The sequence below is a fragment of the Nannospalax galili genome, unplaced genomic scaffold (assembly GCF_000622305.1).
Source record: "Nannospalax galili isolate Female #2095 unplaced genomic scaffold, S.galili_v1.0 scaffold44, whole genome shotgun sequence".
Taxonomy (NCBI): Eukaryota; Metazoa; Chordata; class Mammalia; order Rodentia; family Spalacidae; genus Nannospalax; species Nannospalax galili.
Genome location: NW_008355789.1, coordinates 1,017,730 through 1,040,038, shown reverse-complemented (window position 1 = coordinate 1,040,038; position 22,309 = coordinate 1,017,730). Strand labels below are relative to the sequence as shown.

At 44.5% G+C, this 22,309-nt stretch overlaps 1 protein-coding gene across 2 annotated transcripts in view; it reads left to right on the top strand.

The window, feature by feature from the left end:
* Positions 1-5,969: 5,969 nt before the first annotated feature.
* Positions 5,970-22,309, top strand: part of St5 (suppression of tumorigenicity 5) — a 183,158-nt gene continuing 166,818 nt past the window's right edge. The window contains exon 1 of one of the 2 annotated variants that reach the window (XM_029556283.1): positions 5,970-6,177. The gene's annotated coding sequence lies outside the window, so the exon portion shown is untranslated. Of the gene's footprint in view, positions 6,182-22,309 lie in introns of both variants that reach the window. The other variant, XM_017803303.2, reaches the window with a different exon arrangement.

The following is a 22,309-nucleotide window of genomic DNA, read 5'->3' as shown; positions in this document are numbered from 1 at the left end:
TTTCTCAGTCTTGGAGACTCTAATTCAGCAGGTGGAGACAGGAGCCCAAGAACCTTCATTGCTGACAACTGCTTAGATGCTTCTGAGTGAAGAACCAGTGACTCTGTACCTGCCATGTGCTTTATTGATTACAAAGCCAAGTCTTGTAGTCCACACTGTTGACTTACATGTGTCTGTTTTGCCCTTTGAGAGGCTTGGAAATAAAGTACAAAGTCAAAGAGAGGACAAACAGGGCCTTCCATGATGCTTTGCACCAGGCTGACCCTGAACTCAAGGTCTCATGGTTAGCTTTTCTGTCTCAGCCTTCAGAGCACTGGGATTACAGGTGTGTACCACTTACCTGGTTCCTTTTCTCATACCTACTTATTTTTGCTTTAAAATTTTATTTGTGGGCGTAAGTGTGGTCATGCATGTGCCATGGCACACGTGTAGAGGTCAGAGGGTGACTTCTGGGAGTCAGTTCTCGTCTTCCACCGTGTTGAGGTGCAGTTCCTCTTGTTTCTGCTGCTTTCCAGTCTACTTCAGGCTAGCTCGCTGGCTGACTTCTGGTCCAGAAAGGCAGCTCTCGTCTCCTGTAGCAGTGCTGGGATTCCAGATGTGAACCACTGCATCTGTCTTCTTATGTAGGTTCTGGGAAATGAACTAGGGTTGTCAGGCTTGTGCAGCAAGTGCTTTTACTCACTGAAACATCTCACCAGCCCTCACAGCTATTTCTTAGTGAGCTTGGGGTTCCAAGATTACAGATCTGAGGTATGGATGCCTAAACTGGTCCAGAGTCTTAAAGCTCATGGGAAAGCCTCAAGGATGAATATGAGACACTTTATTTAATTTGAGACACGGTTGGCAGTAGCCCAGACTAGCTTGAACTCACTTTGTAGCCAAGGACGAACATGAACTTCTGATCTTCTTGCCTCCACTTTTCATGTGCTGGGATTCCAGGCATGTATGCCACATCCTACTTTTATGTAGCAGTGGGAGTCAAACCCTTGGCTCCTGCATGCTAGGCAAGTACTCTATCAGTGGAACCACACACCCAGACCTGTGTTTTTATTTTTGAGCCAGGATTTCCCTATGTATCCCACACTGGCCTTGAATTTTCAGCAATCCTCTAGCTTCAGCCTCCAATGCTGAGATTATAGGAGAGCCTCTCCACATCCAGCTGGGGTGGTTTAGAAAATGAAGTTCTACTAACATCTGGGTGTTTAGAAAGCAGAATTGTATTAAATAGTAATTGTTAAGTTTATGGATTTGTGATTCGTATCTTTTTTTTTTTTTTTTTTTTTTTTTTTTTTTTGATCTTTTTTGAGACAGAGTCTCCCTGTAGCTCCAAGTGGCCTAGAACTCACTATGTAGACCAGGCTGGTCTTGAACTCAGAGATCCGCCTGCCTCTGCCTCCTGAGTGCTGGGATTAAAGGTGTGCACCACCACACTTGGCTTGTAATTCATATCTTAAAAATCCATTTCTGGATGATTTCAATCTTTAACATTCAAATTCAGCAGTTTAAACAAATCATAATGTTCTTAAATAATAGAAAAGGACTTTGGAGGTAGAGGTAGGAAGATCAGGAGCTCAAAGTCATCCTCAGCTACATAGCAAGTTGTGGGCTAGCCAGGGCTACAGGAGATCCTGTCTCCAAAATCAAACTGACCAAATCAACAAAAAAAACCCAAAAGAACACTAAAACAAAAAATCAAGTAGAGAAGCTGGGTGTTGTGGTGCATGTCTTTAATCCCAGCATTTGGGAGGCAGAGACAGGCAGATCTCTGTGGGATGGAGGCCCCCAGCCTGTCAGCTGGGGCTATAGGAAGACCCTATGAAACCAACAAAACAAACAAAACAGTAAGACAAAGGATGTTAGGAAACGCGTCCTAAAAAACTCAGAGGTCACCTAGGCTACCCATTTCACTTAGTTGCCTGCCTACTGTAGAGAAACCTGGTTGTTTGGATCAGGAAGCATAGATAAACCAGCCTCACAACAGCCCCGGTCTACTGGCCCTGTATGCCTAGGAGGAAACAATCACTTCATGAGTACTAGAGCTGCAGACTTGAAAGCCTTCCTAGAAAACTGGAACACTTCTGTCTCTCAAATGAAAAATAAAATGCCAAAGCAAAATCCATGACCCACAAAACCCAAACAACTCACCATGCTTAAGTGCAGGATTTAAAATGGCCAAAGGAAGTAAAGCCCATCTCTGTGACGCCAACTTCTATTTTGGTGTGGGATGAAACAGTTGAATTGCAAGCCCTTCGGAGTTAAAATATCGAACGGACCCTTAGCTGGAAGATGTGTTGCCAGGCATCTGTATGGAGTATGACCATGTAATCAGGGTGTATTGTACTCTCTACACAAAAGAAAAGCCAAAGCTACTGCCTCTGAAGATTAGGAAACTTTCATTAGCCTGACACAAGACAGTACAGAGGAAATGGCTTGGGGGTGGAGGAGAAGTTCGAGAGAGGATGAAAGGATCTGTATTCATGCTATCCAAATTAGAGTCAGGATGTTTATGCTCAAACCTTGTCTTGGCTCTGTGCTGAGGGTACTGAATAATGGAGACATGGGAAAGTGTATCCCTGAAGGCCCTAATTTAGGTAGTAAATAGACCAAATTCCTTCCATAAATGCTTCATATTCTCAGCAGTCTATCTGTGTTTCTGAATATACCTTGTGATTTAAAGCGCACGTGGCTAGCGCAAGCCTCTAGTCCCAGCACTTGGGAGGCAGAGACAGGTGGATCTTTGTGAGTTCAAGGCCAGCCTGGTCTACATAGTGAGCTCCAGGCCAGCCCCCACTACAGGGAGACCCTGTCTCAAAAACACCAAAAAAAAAAAAAAAAAAAAAAAAAGCGCACAGCTGGTTAATGCTAATTCTCTTCTCATTTTTGCTAGTATCTTCTCTATAGCTATTACTTCATTCTGTTATTTACAAGCAATATGTCTCTACGGGATTGCAACCTATGGGGGGGCAGGGGAAGGGTTTTATTTATCTTTTTTTTTTTTTTTTTTTTTTTCTTTTTGAGACAGGGTCTCCCTGTAGCCCAGCGTCCTGGAACTCACTATGTAGACCAGGCTGGCCTTGAACTCACAGGGATCCTCCTGCCTCAGCCTCCTGAGAAGCTGGGCTCATAGACATTTCACTGTACTCAGCTTGTTTATTTTTCATTCACTCAGACAATGTGCATTTATTGTACACTTACATCATGGTAGGCACATAAAATGTAATGATGCACAAACTAGACTTGGCTCCTGTCCTCAGAGCTTACCATCTCTCTGAGCATCTTATACATAATTGGCCTTGTTCATCCAATGATGTGAACATTAGGTTGATGCAAATTAAAAGAAATTCCAGATGTGTTTCTAATAAATATTTGGCTAGTATTAACATAACACTAATGCTCACATAAGTGGCGCTTAGACTCAGGACTATATTTAGAGTATGTTCATTTTCTTTCCAAGAGAACAGGTCTAGCCGGGTGTGGTGGCTCACGCCTTTAATCCCAGCACTCAGGAGGCAGAGGCAGGCAGATCTCTGTGAGTTCAAGGCCAGCCTGGTCTACATAGTGAGTTCCAGGACGCTGGGGCTACAGGGAGACCCTGTCTCAAAAAGAAAGAAAAAAAAAAAAAACCAAAAGAACAGGTCTAATAAAGATTTTTCTTAGTTCCACAAATGGGCATGGAAGATGGCTCAGTGGATAAAAGTGCTTGCAGTGCAAGCCTGAAGACCTGAGTTCAATCCTGGAGCTTGTGTAAATAGCTGGATATGGGGCTGGAGAGATGGCTCAGCAGTTAAGAGCACTTGCTGCTCTTACAGAGGACTGCAGTTCAGTTCTCAGCACCCATGTTAGACAGCTCACAACCACCCATAACTCCAGCTCCAGGGGATCGATGCCCTTGTCTGGATTCCATGGTATATGTACTTATACATGCACATACTCCCCCTCCCTGACATACACATATCCATATAATTAAAAATAATAAAATCTTTAAGAAAGAAAGCTGGAGAAGATTAGAAAGGTAAGTCCATCCAAATACAATCCACTTCTCCTTCAGGCTTCACACATCATCAACTAAAGAAGAGACTGTTTGGAATACAACCTGTTCTGACTTGCTTAGTTCCAAGTTGTTCCTGTGTTTTCGAGTGCTTCAGCAGCAGCTGAAATCTTGGGTTTTCCCAAATAGAACCAGTTCAACTTACCAGGAATTGATTCGTTTTTCATACACAACTATGTCACACCAAGGTAAGGTCTGCTAGTCAGGCCAAACATTCTCTCTAATGGCAATATGATGGAGACAGAGTTAGTCTAGTAATTCATGTTTGATATCCTTTTTTGGCAAAGGAATAGTCGTTATCAGTTTGGTTCTTGTCATGGGTTGTGTTTGATCATGAGAAAGTTCAGTTATTTCCAGGATGAATCTTAAACTCATAATTTTTGATGCTTGTCTTGCAGCTGAGTAAACACCTCTATAGGATATGTGACAACTGAATTGGCTTGGGCTTTAAGCAGGTCTTGGCTTTAGAGCCTGCTTATGTTCCTCCATACACATTGGTTCCTTTGAAATGTAACCGGTCAATACAAAATTATAGTGTGTGTGTGTGTGTACACACCTATGTGGTGTTGCAGACCAAACCTAGAGATTCACACATGCTAGGTAAGTGCTGTATCACTGTGCTACACCCCTAGCTCTAAAAATTGTGAATTTGAGGGGCTAGAGAGATGGCTCAACCATTAGGAGCACTGGTTGCTGGGACCAGGGTTTTGGTTTACAGCACCCATATGGTGGTTAAAAATTGTCAGTAACTCCAGTTCCAAGGGATCTCACACTCTCTTCTGGCTTCTATGGGCATTAGAGGACATGGTGTACTTACATGCAGGCAAAACACACCCATAAAATAAAAATAAATTCCCCCCAAATTAAAAAAAATGTGAATTTGCAAGGCCTGCACTTTTGATTCCAGCTCTGGGAGGGGGCAGAGGCGGATGTCAGAGCCAGGAAGATCTTTTAAGATCAAGGCTAGCCTGGTCTACATAGAGAGTTCCAGGCCAGTTGGGGTTACAGAGACCCTGTCTCAAAAAAAAAAAAAAAATTATGAATTTGAAATTCTAAAGTTGAAAGGCAGTTTTCATTTTTGCTCAACAGACCTGTGCACTTCAATATCACGGTCTCTTTATAAGTGATTTATGGGAGGAGAAACCGGGTGTCATGGCTTCATCGTATTCCATCAAAAAGTATGTGTTTGGATAGTAAGTGACATTCTTTTCCAAGTGGATTATCATACTGGGTCAACAATTTCCCATAGAATTCCACTAATTATATTATCACTGGCAATGGTCATTGCTTCATTATTAAACGACACTTTCTACTTTTTGGTTTTGAGTGCTCATGATTATTTTAAACAAATTCTCATAATGGAGAACTGTGAGATGGGAGCTTTGGTTTCAGACCAGGTTCCTGGCAACCCCAGAGCTTCCTGAGCTCCGCTACCGAAGCGATGGAGTTTGATAGGGTTGCGGAGGCAGAGAGCCCGCAGAACGGAAAGAGCTCTTGGGTTTGTTTGAAGGCAGGCGGGCTGGACAGCTTTTCCCAGACTCTCCCAGCTCCGGCTTTTCATGCATACCAGCGGAGCCGCTTTTTTCCTCCAGTGATTGAAACCATCTGGGCTGCAGGGGGGTCACGTGTGTATGAGAAAATGACATAAAGTTTCAGACCCCCTTGTGCTTTACTCCAGACCCAGACAATCCCAGGTCGGATGGTGCAGAGGTGAGGTCCGTGCAGTCTGGGGACCACATCCCATCCTGGCCTCTCTCCTGCACCCCCCACGGCCCCCCACCCCACCCCCGCTCCCGGCTGCAGCAGCCCACCCTCTGGGTCCCGGGTGGAGGCACGCCTCCCCTCGGCCCTGCAGCCCGGCCGCAGCCCGGGGCGCGGATGCCCGCCCGCCGCCCGCCCTCTCCGCGGGAGCGGCTCCTCCTCCGGGCTGCGCGGCGCCCTGGGAGTCCGGCTGGGTGCGCGGAGGCGAGAGGCGCCGGACCGCCCGCAGTAGCCAGCCTGCTCGCCGCATTGCTCCGACCCCGGCCCGGCGCGGGCGGGGACAACGCCGGTTCCCGCTCTGCCGCGCCTCCCGCTCCTTCCGCTCTTCCCGCTACTCCCGCCTCCGGGCCTGGCAGGGCTCCTGCAGCGTGAGTACGTGCATGCGGGCCGCTGCTCCCGGGCGGCCGGGACGGTCCTCCCCAGCGATAGGGGTCCTCCCCAGCGATCGGGGTCCTCCCAGCGATCCGGGTCCGCCCTGCCTTCCGGCCCGGCTCGGGCTGCGCCGTCGGGGGCAAGGAGCCTCCTTGGGGTCTGCAGCTGTGCAGAGCTGCGGGACCCAGGCCGGGGAGACGCCGCCCAGGCTGCTCTCACCTGAGCCTTGCAGCTGCAGCCGGACTCCGTGAGGAGCACCCGGGCACGCACACATAGGCATGCTCACACATGCACGCTCACACACGCATCCACACACACTCGCTCCCAACTCAAACAAAGGAAATTAACTTTGCATTCTAGCACTTGGACCCGTTAGGCAGGGCTTGTCGCCGACTACCACTCTGTCCTGCTTGCGGTGCGAATGAAGTGGGCGAACATTGAAGGAACCCGGGTTAACCAGTTTATGCCGCTTTAAGGGTCTGATAATCCATTTTCTGAGTAGAGTTGAAGGGGACCGAACGTTTTCTAGTGTTTTCAAAAGAGGGGGATATTGCACTTTTCTGGTGGATTTTGTTTGAGCATAGTTAATAATTGCTTTGAAGAGGAATGAAACAGCTTCTCACTGAATGAAAGCATTTGCTGTAATGCTGCCTCAGGCCAGCTCTGGATTGCGTTTCCACCCAGGTGTTTCTGCTTTTGCACTCCACAGGCACTCCACAGGTCTTGAGGGTGGCGAGGGTAGCTCACCTGTAGATAGGACCCAAGGAAATCCACCAAGTGGCTGCATTATTGCTTTGTTTTCTACAAGTGATATTTTTCAGAAGGTGAATCACTTCAGTGGCTTTTTTAAAGACAGGTTCTCATGCAGCCCACGCTAGCCTTGAACTTGCTATGTAGCTGAAGCTAGCCTTGAATTCGAGCCTCTTTCTTTCTCAAGAACTAGGATTACAGGTGTGACCCAAAATGCCTGGCTCTGTTCGTTGCTTTTTAAAATTTTCTTTCAAAAATAGCGGTTTCTAAAGGGTCAGAAATAGTGTAGACTCCAGAAAACTAATCAAAAAGACTGAATTTCCCATAGCCTTCATCTCCTAGACTGAATTGTTATTGTTCCTTAATTGGGCCAGGAAGGAACCCATTTCTGGCAATTTCAAGATAACCTTTACCTTCAGTGTATTTTCAGTTGTGATTGATTGGGTAAGTAGTGATATCAGAGTGATGGGTAGCATGCTTAAGATGGCACAGTGGTCCACAGCAGAGCTGGAATTTCAGTGCTGGTTTGGCTGACTCTCTTGTGTCCCCTTGACTGCATCCACAGTGAGTAAAGGGACTCTGGTCAGCTTGAATTCTGGCTCAGGGCCTGGACTTTTATCCTATGGACTTCATCAAGCTTTTTTTTTTGTTTGTTTGTTTGTTTTTTTTTTAAGTAAAGGTGTGATAGCCAGAACTGGTTTTAGAAGATATGTGTGAGTGTGAATTACAGCATACATTGGTGTACAGGAATGTGACATGAGAAGCACAATGTAGATCTTAATTAGGAGGTTAGAAAGGAAATGTAGCCAAGGTATTTGGGTGTTTCGATTTATGCCTCATTTACAGTGCCCTGCGGCAAGCAGCTTGATTTACTGGGTAAGACCTAGTTGCTAATGTCCACAAGGTTGCTGGGTACAGGACAAGAGCTAAATGTTAGCAGGCAAACATTGAAATGGAATGTGTATGTGGAACCAGGCGACTGGTGGCTTGTCCAGTGTGTTCCCCATGTTTCGCAATACTCTGGTGAAAGTTTTTTCTTTAACAACTACCCTGAGAGGGCGAGATCAGTGTTGTGATTTAAGAGTCTTACCTACCCTAAATGTTTTAAGATGCTCTCCCCATGTACATTCTTTTGATTCTTAAAAATGTTCACATTTAAAATGATACAATAAAAATGAATTAGATTCTCTTTCTTAATCACGGGACCAATACCAAACGGGACCAATTTATTCACCTTTTGTCATTGGGAGAATTAAGGCATGGGGATGTTGAAGGGATTTAGGGATGCAGAAGGCTCTTCTATCCCTCACATTTCTTCCCAGAGAATTGTGTTTGTATGTATTGCTGGGAAACATAGAGTCATTGAATCCCCAAATTTATAACCAAGCTCTTTGATTTTCTCAGATAACGGACACAGGAAGGGCAGCAGTGGGTAGAGCTAGAATTGAGTTCTTGCTTTTTTTGGAAGTATGCCTTTGGTTTCAACCTAGGGGGAAAGGGGTTTTTTTTTTTTTTTTTTTTTTTTTTTTCTGAACTTGTTAGTGTTGTGAAAACTTTGTTCTTAGGCTAAGGAATATCAGGTAGCAGGAGGTTACACAGAAAGGGACTGACAGGCAGAAAAATAAGAGTTTTCAACTAGGAATGTTTTTAATGTGAAAGTCATTTTATTTAAAAAAAAAAAAAAGAATGTGGGAGCTGGAGAAATGGCTCAAGGATCCAACTGGATCCCAGTTCAGTTCCAGCACCCTCATGGCAGCTAACAACTGTCTGTAACTCCAGTTCCAGGGAATCTGACACCCTCTCTGGCTTCTGTGGGCATTGCATGCACATGGCACACTTACATACATGTAGGCAACACAGTCATGCACAGAAAATAAATAAAAATTTAAAATGTGCTTTCAGCCGGGTGTGGCGGCAACAGGCCTTTAGTCCCAGCACTCAGGAAGCAGAGGCAGGCGGATCCCTGTGAGTTCGAGGCCAGCCTGGTCTCAGTAGTGAATCCAGGCTAGCTGTGGCTACAGAGAGACCCTGTCTCAAAAAGACCAAAAAAAAAAGTGCTTTCAGTTTTCCTGTTTTACCGTTAAGAGCCCTTATCTCTGGAGAACTGCTCGACTGAATTGGACTTTGAAATGGTCATCAATACCTCTGTGAATGTGACTCAGTTTGGGTTCTGAGCTAAAGAATGTGATCTCTCTCAGGGCAGGGCATTTGAAGTTCAAAAACATGGGTTAAAGTTCCAGCTTTGACTTTTATTCACAGGTTTCTGGAATTTGATGTCTAAGGGGTAGCTCCGTTTCATTTGTTTGTTTGTTTTGAGACAGTGTCTTCCTATAGCCCCAGTTGGCCTGGAACTCACTATATAGACCAGGCTGGCCTCAGTCTTACAGAGGTCTGCCTGCTTCTGCCTCCTGAGTGCTGGGACTAGAGGCATGCACTAACTGTTTTTCTGCTTCATCATTTAGGACCAGACATGGGAAGTTATGTCCCAATGAGCCCCTGGGTATCTGGTATCCCCTGGGAGCCATTTTGTTTTAGCTGTAGCCTCTGTTTACAGGTCAGAAAGGAGCACTGCCTAGGGTTCCCTCGGAAGGTGACTATGCTTGTCAGTCAGTTGGTGAGCTTTTCTTAGGAGTTCCTGTGAGAATGCTCTGAGAGTTGGAGGGAGGGGGTGTCTCAAAAAGAGTATTTGGCAAGGCTGTTATTTAAAAGATGTATTGGTTGAATTTTTTGTTCAACCAATAAATTGTTAATTTTTTTATATTTGGCAGGTCTCTGTCATTTTAATTACTTATTAAAGAAGTGATTTAGATTCTCTGAGGTAACTAATGGCTTGAAAAGATATGACTGGGCTCACCTTTTGCTACTTAGACTCTGGTACAGAACTTTGACTATTTAAAACCATTTTGTCTCCAGATACCCTTCATTCTTTGTTGGGCCACTTGCTCTCAAGTGATTCCACAGCCTTTCTAGGCAGTGTTAAGGTTTACAGATTGATGATCACAGACTGACCCCTTGTAGCCAGCTGATTTTCTTTCAGTGTTTTTTTTTTTTTTTTTTAAACTTTTACTGTTCTCTCTTCCCTCTTCTATACAAGAGTATCACAGAGTGAACAAATTATCTTCCTTGCATCCTGTGGCTGTCACCAAATGTATACAGGATCCCGTTGTGCCCCTTCTTTCCTTGTGGTTCTCTGGCTAAGTTCTCTGGTTTGACTTTGTGAGTCTCACTTTTTAGACCTATGATTATGTTGTGTACTTTTTACTCTGTGTTTTGTTTTATACAGGAAGTCCACATGGGATGTGTTGGTGGCAGTTAAAGCTTTCAGTTTGGAATAAAATGTGCCCTCCACCCACCAGGAACATATGTAAACTATGGAGATGATCTTTTAAAAAATTATCATCAAAAGAATTTTGCCCAAGTCTTTTAAAGGCTTAAAAAAAAGAATCTTAGTCTCTGGAAGATTGCATTGAAAGTATCAGACAAGCCCAATTAAGGCGTTTCTATAAGTGTGGGAATCATTTGTTTAAACTGGAATTTAACAAATATGATAGAAATAATCTGCTTAGCCCTGTTTAATGGCCTAGGAACTAAGCCCTCTTTTATGGAGCTCTTGTGATAAAGGACCACAGTTACTAGAATGTTTTGCGGTCATGTCCCTGTTAGTTCTCTGAGTGGAGAAGTGTTGGGTTTGGTGGCTTTTTGTCTGTCTTTGTTGAGAAGTTGGGATCTTGGATGTTAATTTAGCTAAGACAAGTTTGAGTCTAGATATTTGTAAATTCACCCTTCTGTTCTTCCTAGTCTCCTTTTTGGGAGAGGACAACTGGAGTAGGAAGGAGGGAGCCCCTCAGTTAGGGAGCATTGTCAGATATTGGTCTCCAGGGAAACGTGGTTGTTTTCTGCCCTTCCTATGGTTCTTCTCTGTGGCCAGCATTCATTAACTGTGTGCCATGGGTTAAGCACTGGGTGCCTAGGCCTCTGTTCTTGTTACTTTTCCCCATTGAACTCACTTAATATTAGGGGTTTGATGAATCAGTGAGGGGGAAGCTAAGAAATTAAGTGAGACCTGGCCTGGTAGGGTAAGCCCATGTGTTAGTTACTTTTCTGTTGCTGTGATAAAATATCATGACCAAGGGAACTTAGAAGAGTTTATTTGAGCTTATAGTTCCAGGGGAATTAGAGTCCATCATGGTGGGGAGGCATGGCGTAGGTGGCTGGAGTAGGAACAGTAAACAGAGGCTCATAGCTTTACACAGGCAGAGGAAGCAGAGAGCAATTGGAGATCCAGAGAGGCTTAAGAACTCTCTAAGCTTGCTTCCTCTAGCTTGGCCACATCTTCTAAGACCTCCCAAAACAATGTCACCAATTCGGGACAAGATGTCCCGAGCCTATGGGGACATTCTTATTCAAACTGCCACAGCCTGTAATCTCAGCTACTCTGGAGGCTGAAGCAGGAGGCAAGCAGGTTTCAGGCCAGCTTGGTTAATTTAGTTGAGGTCCTGTCTCAATGGGATTGAGGAGTTGACTTAGCTTATTGTAAAAGGAGTGAGAATTGGAGCTTGAATCCCCAAGGACCATGTCAATGCTAGGTGGATGTGGGGCCTGCCTATAATTCCAGTGCTCAGAAGGCAGAGACAGGGGGATTCCACACCAGACTAGCCATCAGCAAGTTCTGGGTTCAAGTGACACTGCCTCAATAAATAAGGTGGAGAGCCATTGAGGAAGACTCTGGACATCAACCTCTGGCCTCCATAGGCAAACACACACACACACACACACACACACACACACACACACACACACACGCTGCTCATAACCCTTCCCCTATGTGAACACACATGCATACAATTGAAAAAGGAAAAAAGGTGGGGGGCCTAGGATATGGCTCAGTGGTAGAACACTTGCTTAGCATATATAAGGCCCTAGGTTAATGCCTAGTACCACACAAAAATTAAGTGGAAATTAACTTTGGATATGTATGCTGGTCATCTCCTTAAACGCTGCTGTTAGTAAGTCACTGCTGTTTATACATTGCTGTGGACTCTGAGTGGGTGTTGAGATGACCTCTGATAAGGAGGCTGAACATGTGGGAATGTATTTTCTAATGATAAACAGGGCCTAGTTAGTTATTTTTCCTATTAGTCATGTTAGACTACATTTACTGTTGCCAGGAGCACCAGTTAGCTTGATATCTTTGTGTATTAGAGAGTGTCACTCAGTGGTTAGTGGTAAAGACTGCTTAGAGGAAAGTTCCTTGAAGTGTGTCTTTTATTTTGAGCTAGGCATAGGTTCTAAGTGCATAGATCTTCCATTCATTGGGCCCAAGTCCAAGGAGAATAAAAAAAAAATTTTAAAAATTGTTACTGACACTGGGGATGTAGCTCGGTTGGTAGAGCGTTCACTCAGCATGCAGCCCTGGGTTTGATCCCCAGCACTGCATAAACAGGGCATGGTGGTGCATACCTGTAATCTTAGCACTCCAGAGGTAGAGGGAGGAGGATAAGGAGTTCAAGGAAATCAATAGCGCAATGAGTTTAGGGCCAGCCTGGAATATATGAAACTCTGTGAATGTGGGAGTGCTGGCCAGATGTGGTGCATACTGTAATCCCAGCACTCAGGAGGTGGAGGCAGGATCAAGAATTAACAAGGCCATGGATTGAGGAGATAGCTTAGCTGGTAAAGTACTTGCACTGGAGACCTAAGTTTGACTCTCAGAACCCATGTTCAAAAATAGAAAACTGGATGTGGTGGTATGCATGTGTAATCCCAGTGAGATGGGCAGATCCCTGGGGATCACCAGCCTGCTAACTGAGTCTACTTCCTGAGTTCTGGGCCATCACAGAAAAATGGTAGGTGATGCCTGAAGATCAATACTTGTTGTCTTTTGTCCAGAGAGAGAGAGAGAGAGAGAGAGAGAGAGAGAGAGAGGAGGGGAAGAGGAGGGGACGGGGGAGAGAGAGGAATTTAGTTGGGTTACAAAGCAATACTCTAAAAGACTAAAACAGGGGATGTAGAGATGGCTCAGCGGTTAAGAGCACTGACTGTTCTTGCAGAGGTCCCGGGTTCAATTCCCAGCACCCATATGGCAGCTGCAAATCATCCTTAACTCCAGTTCCAGGAGAATCTGAAGCCCTCTTCTGACCTCCATGGCATTGCACAACATGGGTGCCCTTACATACATGCAGGCAATACACTCATACACATAAAATAAAAATAATAAATAAAATATTTTTTAAAAAGACTAAAACAAAGAAATTCTGTTCTTATATGATGGAGGGACATCAAAGCCTTTCGCTTCTCAGTGGACACTAGAATCTGTGCACAGAGACCTAGAGGTGAAAACCAAAAACCAAAAAAAACTGTGGAGGGGGCCGGACGTGGTGGCACACGCCTTTAATCCCAGCACTTGGGAGGCAGAGACAGGTGGATCTCTGTGAGTTCAAGGCCAGCCTGGTCTACATAGTGAGTTCCAGGACAACTGGGGCTACAGGGAGACCCTGTCTCAAAAAAAGACCAAAAAAACCCCCCAAACAAACAGAAAACCTGTGGAGGAACAGTGGTTCACGTTAGCATGGAAAAATGGGACTTCAGTCAAAATGTCCATGTGAATCCTTACTGTCCAGTTAATCAGATGTATCCATTGTGATGATTCTGTTTTGCTATTTTTTCCCTACATCTATGTTTTGACAGGCCACTGCCTTGCATCAGAATAATATTTAGGATCACAGTATTTGTGTAGAAAGATCAGTAAGAGTCATGGGAAAGGGCCGGAATAAAGTAGTTCAGTGGTCGAATTCTCACCTAGCATGTACAAGGTCTTGGAATTTGATTCACAGCTCTGCAAAAGAACAAAGGTGTCATGGGAGATGGGACATCGTGTTTCAGATGGACCTTTTTGGGGTAGTTTTTAAAATTACTTGTGTGTGTGTGTGTGTGTGTGTGTGTGTGTTATACACATTCTGCCATGGCACAAGAGTAGAGGTCAGAGGACAACTTGTAAGAGTGGAGTACCCCCTTCTACCATTTGGGTCCCAGGAGTCAAACTCCAGTCATCCGGCTTGACAGCAAATGCCTTTACCCACTGAACCATCCTTCTGGTCTCTGGACCATTTGCTCTCTCTCTCTCTCTCTCTCTCTCTCTCTCTCTCTCTTTCTCTCTCTGGACAAGGTAGATCCCATGTATCCCCAGGTGGGCCTTGAACTCTGTAAGTTGCTGAGGATGACCTTGAGCTCCTGATCCTCCTATCTCCTGAGTGCTGGGATTAAAGGAGTGTGCCACCATGCCAGGTTTATGCAGTGCTGGGGATTGAACCTAGGGCCTCATACATGATAGGCAGGCATTCTACCACCTTAGATATCCTCATCCCTGGACCATGTTCTTTTTTAAGTCCCGTAAGCAGCTTACTGATCAATCTGAGGTACAGGATTCCTTGCTAAAATACCGTGCTTATTCCAGGTTTAGATTTGCTCGGGGAGCAGTGTCATGTGTCTGGCTCTGTCCACATTTAAGTTGCCTCCATAGTTCCCATAGTGTATTTGTCACTATTACTGGTCCCTGGAGGGCCTGGGGTAGAGTTCAGGACATGAGGCCCAGACTTGGTCAAAGCTACATCAAGAGCTGGTCCTGATGGGTCAGCATTATTTCCTGTGGCTTATCACCAGGGATCGCGGGTGGGGGCGTGTATATGCAGGAGAGAAAAACAAGGGCAGAAAGTTCTATGAAAATTGAATTTAAAAAGTGAAAAAAATGACGTCTTTTTTCCTTATTAATCAGGCTTTGTTCTGTGGGAACTCTTATCTCTGAAGTGCATTTTATAAACCTTCACAGTAGCTGGCTGAAGGCACTGTGATCCTAGGCCTTGGTGAGAAGAGCCCTGCTGGGTGATTCTCTTGATCTGGGGTTAGGTTGAACTTCTTTCCTTTCCCTCTTTTCTAACTAAATTTTGACATTGAGATCTTCTCCACCCCTGGGATTATTTTGTCTTAGATTCTTTTTTTTTTTTTTTAAACCTGAGGCGGGGTCTCCCTGTAGCCCCAGCTGGCCTGGAACTTGCTATGTAGACCAGGCTGGCCTTGACCTTGCAGAGATCCACCTGCCTCTGCCTCCTCAGTGCTGGGATTAAAGGCATTCGCTACCACGCCCGGCTACATTCTTTTTAAAAATATCTTCAATTGTGTGTATGTATGTGTATAGGTCAGAGGACAGCTTTCAAGAATCATTCGCACCTTCCACCATGTGGGGCTTGGGGATTAAACTCAGTCATTAGGTTTGATGGCAAGTGCCTTTACCCTCTGAGCCATCTTGCCAGCCCTTGGCTTGGCTTAGATTCTTTTAGGGCCATGGGAATTTGGAATATCAGGTTGACTGTGACATGTTGTCAGGTACAGTAGACTTTTACACCTAGAAGAGACAGGGTATACAGAGGTCAGGGATTCGGAAATCAGCTGTGAGAGAGCTACTTGGGCCATGACTATCTGTCAAGACAGGACTGGTGTTGGGTCGTGGTACTGAGGATATAACTTGTGGCTTATTATTACTTTGAAAGAAGGGGGATTTTTCTTTCCTTAAAAGAAAGCATAGTGAGGATACAGCAATAGCTCAGTGGTTAAGAGAGTTTGCTGCTCCTATAGAGGACCCAAGTTCAGTTCCCAGCTCACAGCTGGGTGTAACTCCAGCTCCAGGGGATCCTGGACTCCATGGCATCTGCACTCACATGCACAAACCCACACACACATATGTACACATAATTTAAAAAACTTTTTAAACTTACCATTTGAAAAAATTTTATTAATATTTTACAGTGTGTGATTGTATTGCCTGCCTTATAAATGTGTACTCATTGTGCAGTGTCTGCGGAGGTCAGAAGAGGGCATTGGATCCCCTTGAACTGACATTTTGGATGGTTGTTAGCTGCTATGTGGGTACTGGGAATCAAACCCAGGTCTTCTCCAAGAGCAGCCAGTGCTCGTAACCTCCGAGCCATGTCTCTAGTGCCCCCCCCCCTTTTTTCAAAAAACAGATCTCCCTATGTCATCCTGGGTGGCCCGAACTCTCTATGTAGACCAGGTTGGTGTCAAACTCACAGAGCTCCTGTCTGCTGAGTGGTGGGATCAAAGACTCATGCCACTATGCCCAGTTCACCTTTCTTCTTCTAAAAAAATTACAGAATCTCTCACAGACCTGGAGTTCACTAAGTAGGCTAGTCTGGCTTCCTAGCAAGCCCGAAGAATCTACCTATTTCTGTCCTCCCAGCACTGGGATTATGAGCACATGCCTGGCTTTTAAAATGTGGATTCTAGGAGAGATGGCTCAGTAATTAAGAACACTGGCTGTTCTTGCAGAGGACCCGGGTTCGAATCCCAGCACCCACATGGCAGCTAACAACTGTCCGTAACTCCAGTTCCAGCAGAACCCACATGGCAGCTAACAACTGTCCATAACTCCAGTTCCAGGGGATCCAACAGCCTCTTCTGTTCTCTGTGGGCATTGCACGACATGGGTGCACTTACCTACATGCAGGCAATACACGCATACACATAAAATAAAAATAATAAATAAAATATTTTAATTAAAAAGTAGATTCTAAACTAGGCATGGTGGTGCTTGCCTTTTATCCCAGCATTTGGGAGGCAGAGGCAAGTAGACCTCTGTGAGATTGAGATTGAGGCCTGCCTGGTCTCTATAGCAAGTTCTGGGACAGCTGACAGCTGTGGCTATGGGGAGACCCTGTCTCAAAAAGACCTCCCCCGCAAAAAAAATAGTGGATTCTAGAATTGAAGGCAAGCACTTTTTCCCTAGCTTTTTTTTTGAGAAAGTTCTCTCTAGATAGTCCTGACTGGCCTTGTAGACTAGACTAGGTTGGCTTTGAATTTACAGTGATTCTCCTGCCCATGCCTCCTGAGTGTTGGGATTATGGGTATGTGCCACCACATCTAGCATGGTCCCATGGCCTTAAAGTGCTAGAATTTATGGAGTATTTACTCTGTGGAAGTGTCTGTCATGAGGATTTTACATGTACTAATTGAGCCTTCCAGACAGTCTCATAGTATAGGAACTGTAAGCATCCTCACTTAAAGGTGGAGAAACTGAGGTACAGGGAGCTGAACTTGATCACCCAGCTCACCAGCTGGAGAGCCAGGATGTGAGGCTACGCAGAGGCTGTCGTACCCTGACTGGTTCTCTGCAGCCTCTCCCTAGACCTGCTTTCTCACTGTCTTCTCTCAGTGGCAACCAGAGCCTCATAGGCCTCATGTGGAATCATCATACTCAAGAGTCCAGATTGGCTTTCGGTCCTTACATGAGCTAACCCCCAGCCCTCTACCAGCTCTCCACTGTCCTCCCATCTCCAAGCTCCCCATTTTTCTTTTTTTCTGAGACAGGGTCTCCCTGTAGCTCTGCTTTGCTGGCTCCCTTTGGAGGGGCTGGTAGGGGCAGGGTGTCTTGTTCTCTTGGAATAAATGACATAAACAAGAGGTTGAAATCATGCTAGATCATCTGGACGATCTGCTCAGAATAAAGGAAAGGAAGGACAGCCACTCAGAATAAAGAGGAAAAATAGGATGGCAGCAGAGCAATGCCTTTGGGTCTTGGGCTTGCCAGTTGGGGTGAGATGGCACCCCCTCCTTTGCTTGGCATCTGGAGCCAGTGTGTACACCGTCTACCTGAAATGGCCTCTTTTGCTTTCTTTGTGTCTATGAGCCCTTTACATAGAAGACTCCAAAATAGTAGTTCAACTTTAACTTGGTTCTTTAAAATTACAGTTCATGGAACTGGAGAGTTGGTAGAGTGCTTACTTAGCATGTGCAAGGCCCTGGGTTTCATTCCCAGCACTGCATAAATTGAAGGTGGTGGTGCATGCCTTCAGTCCCAGCACTGGAGAGGTAGAGGCAGGAGGATCAGAAGTTCAAGGTCATCCTCAGCTACATAGGGAGTTCCAGGCCAGCCTGGGCTAAAAGAGATCCTATCTCAAAAAAAAGTACAGCAAAACAAAACAACAACCCCCAAACAACTAAACCCATCCCCCAAATATGTGACCAGGTATGGTGGTACATGCCTATAATCACAGCACTTGGTAAACTCATGTTACATGAATTTGAATTTTATTTTATCTTTTACTTGTTTCCCCATTTATAATTCAGTAAATTTTTACCTAAATTAATATCCAGACCATATTTAGATTTTCCCATGGCTTTAGTCTGTTCCAACTACTATAACAAAAGACTAGATTAGGAAATTTATAGATAACAGAAACTTACTGCTCACAGTTCTAGAGGGAGGGTGGAAGGTCTAGGGTCAAGATGCCAGGACATTCAGTGTCTGGCAAGGGCCTGTTCTTGGTAAATGACACCAAGCTGTGTTGTTATATGCCAGAGGGGCCAGCAGATTCCTTCTAGCCTCTTGTAAGGGTAGCAATCCCATTACCCCCAAAGGCCTAGCCTCTTACTACCTTTACTGTAAGGGTCAGATTTTAACATAAATTTTGGAGGACATAATCAATCACTGACCTTCAAATATTCTTAGCATTATTTTTCTTTTCAGTCTTTTTTTTTTTTTTTTTACAAAAACTTTATTGAGAATTTCATACATGCATGTAAGGTGTTTTGATCAAATCCATGCCCACTCCCTCCCTTCCAACATTTCCCCCTCTGAAGAGGTAACCCTAAAATCTTTTAAGGATTAGATACAAGCTCCCAAATACTTTTGACATTTTTGGCCTTTGGAGCAGAGTATGTTGCTAACAGGCCCAAGGACATTTTGACTTTTAGCCAAGAAACTGACTACATTTCTTTGGGGTCTTTTTACCCTAACTGCCTAGCTAATTCCTACCTCCTATCTTTTTTAAAATTAATTAATTAATTTATTTTTATTTTATGTGTGCATGTATTGCCTGCATGTAGGTAAGTGCACCCGTATTATGCAATGCCCGTGGAAGACAGAAGAGGCTGTCGGATCCCCTGGAACTGGAGTTACAGACAGTTGTTAGCTGCCATGTGGGTTCTGGGATTTGAACTCAGGTCTTCTGCGAGAACAACAAGTGTTCTTAACCACTGAGCCAACTCTCCAGCCCCCTTACCTCCTATTCTTATCATTCCATCCTTTGAAGGGGTTACCCAAATTTCCAATAGGGAATAGGGATGCAGACTGCTCTGGCTTTTTCCATGCTGAACAGGGACGCAGGGTGGGACAACTGGAGTACCCCTTCAGTGGATCTATCTAAAAGACTCCCAAATTGCATAACTCTTGTCTCTAAGGGGAGAAGAAAGTTCTTGAATCATGAATAGGAGATGTGAAGAAGTAAAGGCAAGAGTAATTAGCATTACAAGTTCTAGACAGGGAACTAGAAAAAAGTCAGAACAGGGCAATTTTCAAATGTTCATATGAGAGTCCATTGGAGTTTCTTGACAAGAGCTTCCAAAAGCACCCCTCTATTGGGTTCTTCCTCATTTTCATTTTGTCTGCCAAGGCTGGACTAGTTGGCTGGGAAGAGTGGCTGGTCCAGGTCAGGTGAGGGTCCAGTGACCCTGACTGGCACTCTTTTAACGAATGAGTGATGATGGTAGTTATTTCATGCAGAAGGGACTGCTGTATCATTACCTTATTAAAAGGACCTGGAATTTAAAAGGATTTGGTGCTAGGATCCACATATGAGGGAGACCATATGTCATTTGTTTTTCTGAGTCTGTGTTCTTTTACTTAGTATAACAGTTTCTAGATCCATCCATTTACCTGAAAATGTCATTATTTCGTCTTTCTTTACTGCTGAGTGTAAATGTATCACATTTTCATTAACCACTCCACATCTGAGAGACCCTTAGGTTGCTTCCATCTTTTAGCTACTGTGAAAAGAGCAGCAACAAACATGGTTGTACAAATGTCTCTGCAATAGGTTGAATCCTTTGGGTATATGCCAAGGAGTGGTATAACTGGGTCATATGGTAGGTTTTTTGGTCTTTTTTGAGACAGGGTCTCCTGTAGCTTCAGCTGGTTTAGAACTTGCTCTGTAGACAGACTAGCCTTGAACTCACAGAGATCCTCCTGCCACTGCCTTTCAGAGTGCTGGGATTAAAGGCCTGTGCCACCACACCTGGCCTAGCATGTTTTTTTCTTTATATATATATATATCAGTGTTAAACCTATAATCATGTTCTCTATCTGGTTCTTACAGCCCTAGACTTGTATTAATTTAGCCCAGTCCTTTTTGTATCATAGCGTCTTACTGAAGAATTATCTTCAGCAGGTCCCCTTAATTCCTAAGGATTTTATGAAGATCATCTCATTTAACCTTTGCAACAACTGAGATGTATTTCTTCCTCATTTTGATGTATTCCCTTCCTGTGGGATCTGAGCTGTCCCCAGGGCTGCAGCCACCTCCTTTATATCAGAGATGTATCGTTGCAGTTCCCTACAGATGTGGGCTAGGAGCTGGAGAGATGGCTCAGCAGTTAAGAGCACTGGCTACTCTTTCAGAGGGCCTGGGTTTAGTTCCCAGCACCTATGTAGCAGCTAACAACTGTCAATAACTCCAATTCCAGGGGATCCATCACCCTCTTCTAGCCTCCAAAAGCATTGCATGCATGTGGTGTGCTTACAGGCGTGCAGGCAAAACACTCGTACATATTTAAAAAAAAAAAAAAAGTGGCCTAGAGCCAGATGGCCTGGGTTTCTCTCTGTTTTCTACCACTGTTTTATGTGATCCTGGACAAACAAGCTCCTTACCTGCTCTGTGCCTCAGTTTCTTCATCTGTGAAATGAGGTAATAGCAGTATCTGCCTCATAAGGTTGTTGTGAAGTTAAATGATCATATATAATATATTAATATATGAATAATTGATATGTCTTTAATCATTAATATTTAAGGATTTATATAGTAATTGTTAAGATATCAATTAATATTGTCTTAAAAGATGACCTGCGCATAGCTAGCGTTACTAGGCAGGTAGATGACCACAGACACTTTCAAACTTCCCATGTTCAATACTTGGCTGTACTCTGTAAAGATGTTTTTCCTCCTAATTCCTTCTCTCTCAAAATCATTCTTCAAAAACTTTACCAGGCTCACTTTCTAAACATGCTGCGAATCAGGCTCCTCCTCACTGTCTGGCTGCCTCCAACCCAGCTAAAGACTTGACCAGTTTTGACTGAATGCAGCTTTAATGTGTCTGTGTTCTCCAATTTCTCAGACTACTCTAAAGAGCAAGCTTTTGGGGCTAGAGGTGGCTCTGTGGTTAAGAACACTGAATGTTCTTGCAGAAGACCCGGGTTTGAATCCCAGCACCCACATGGCAGCCAACAACTGTCTATAACTCCAGTTCCAGGGGGTCCGATGCCCTATTCTGACCTCCATGGGCACTGAACAACACAGGTACACTTCCTACATGTAGGCAATACACATACACATAAAATAAAAATAATTTTTTTAAAAAACAGCAAGCTTTCTAAAACAAATACTTATTTACCAAAACCTTCTTCCCTCCCCCCCCACCCTTCCTCACTTCCCCCTGGCCTGGTCTCAATTTGTAGACCAGGCTGGCCTTGAACTCACAAAGATCCACTTGCCTCAGCCTCCCTGGTGCTGGGATTAAAGGCATGTGCTACCAAGCCTGACCTTCTTTTCCTCTTTTTTTTTTTTTAAAATTATTTTTTATTGTATGAGTTTGAGCATTTTGCCTGTATGTATGTAAGTGCATCTGTGCATGCAATGCCTGAGGAGGCCAGAAGAGGGTGTCAGATCCCCTGGAACTGGAGTTAGAGGTGGTTGTGAGCCACCTGTGTGTTCCAGGAACTGAACCCAGGTCTGTTGCAAGAGCAGAAAGTGCTCTTAACAGCTGAGCCATCTCTCCAGCCCTTCTCTTTTTAAATTAAGGAATAGCATAAGGTATACAATACTCAGCTTATAGCATAATGTATACCTCCATGTAGCTCCTATGCAGATCAAGATACAGAGCATTTGCCTTCCCTCATGCCTGCTCCAAGGCTGTCCTCGCACTCCTATGTCCACGCTTCTGTTCACTTTTGTTTTGCCTTTTTGGGTCTGTGTATAAATGAATCACAGAAGCTGCTTATTGATTTTTACTGGATAGCTCCTTCCTTTGTCGTGACATTCCAAGGCTTTTGTCATCTAGCTTTGATTTCCAGTTCTCCCTGCATACGTACCCCTTCCTTCCAGTCATGACTAGTTGGAAGTAGCATGTCAACATGACAGACTTTTCCCTCCCAATTCTTTTACATTTCATAATCTTTTGCCTCCTGACCTCCTTCCTTCTCAAATTCATGGTCCAGCTCCAGGCAGAACAGAGCCCTCCTCTGCACGCTGGGGGCAGGGTTAGTCAGTCAGTTGTTTGTTTACACATCCTTTTCCTTCATCCTTTGCTTTAATGGAT